The sequence below is a fragment of the Aplysia californica genome, unplaced genomic scaffold (assembly GCF_000002075.1).
Source record: "Aplysia californica isolate F4 #8 unplaced genomic scaffold, AplCal3.0 scaffold00381, whole genome shotgun sequence".
Classification (NCBI taxonomy): domain Eukaryota; kingdom Metazoa; phylum Mollusca; class Gastropoda; order Aplysiida; family Aplysiidae; genus Aplysia; species Aplysia californica.
Window position 1 is genome coordinate 266216 of NW_004797651.1, and position 1388 is coordinate 267603.

Genomic DNA, 1388 nt, shown 5'->3' on the forward strand with positions numbered 1-1388 from the left:
TGTGTGTGTGTGTGTGTGTGTGTGCGTGCCTTTGTGTGTGTTTGTGTGAATGTATTTGCTTGTGTATGTGCTTGCATGTGTGTTCGCACGTGTGCGTGCGTGTGCATAATGTCCATGTCTCTTTTTAACTTTAAGCAAGGGGGTAGTGCTCTTTGCTTTTATGCGATTTTTTGGGTGTCCACATAATGTGAAAATATCTCATAGACGACACGGTCTGATTGACACACCTACAGTACATATCACGATCTTGAGAAATCGCTGTCGCCAGCATTGTTAGATTACATTCAAATTTTTATGTAGATCTATCTAAATTTAATCTGTCAGGCGATTATTTCTTTCCGCACTTTAACGCGTGTCGACATTAATCATTCACAATTCGTTTGGCACGTGATATGGTAAGGTCTGTCTGTCTGTAAGGTAAGGCTTTGTCGCCTCTTTCAACACTAAACAGTCACCACAAGAAGCTGGTTTCCGTGGGGGGTTTTTAATGTCCGTTTTCGATGGGAATGAGATTGGAGATAGTTGAAAGGAGAATCATAAAAATTCTATATTACTATACAACTAAATATGCTTGAATGTCGTGTTAGTGGTACCCTTTTCTTTATTCTACCAAACGACGTGCGATTACATTGCTTTACATGGTACAGTTAGCTTCATTTAAACACCTTTACGCTTTTCCCCCCTTATTAATGTCCCATGGCTCAGGGATTAAAGAGAGATCATTTTGGTGTCACAATGGCACGGGGGATTTAACGCCCCTATAAATATTGTGAGGTTATTGAAGAGCGGGGACTTACAAGTTAATGTCCGTTCCCTGAAAGAACAAGACATGTTGGCTAATCTGTTCATTTGTTTGTTTATTTGTTTGCTTTTGTGTGTGTGTTTGTTTGTTTATTTGCTTGGTTGTTCGTTTTTTTAGGTGTGTATGGTTTGGGAAGGGGTAGGGGGAGGGAGGAGGTCTTGACAACATCTTTAATAACAAAACAATAAGAGTGACCAATATGAGGTTCAAACTGAGAGTAGGCCTACTTGCAAGGAAAGAGTTAATTGAAGCACACCTCTTCTAAAAATATACGTTTTGTAACCGAGATGTGTCCTGCCCGTTTAAGATTTCTTCATGCATAAAACCGCGTGCATAGTGTGCTTTTAATAGCATTGCTGTACGGCTCCGGTGACTAAGCTAATTAAAGGGCCGACTGATTAAAACATCAGCTCCCACTTCATCAGATCCCTATACATGACTACCCGTGGTTGAACAAAACATTAAAGCTTTGCTTCAAGCTGAGACGATACCGCCTTAATCGCAAACCCAAGCACCGCGTTCACCTTACCTGTTTGGGTTTAAAAAAATATAACTACACATTTGTAAAAGAATTAAAAATATAACT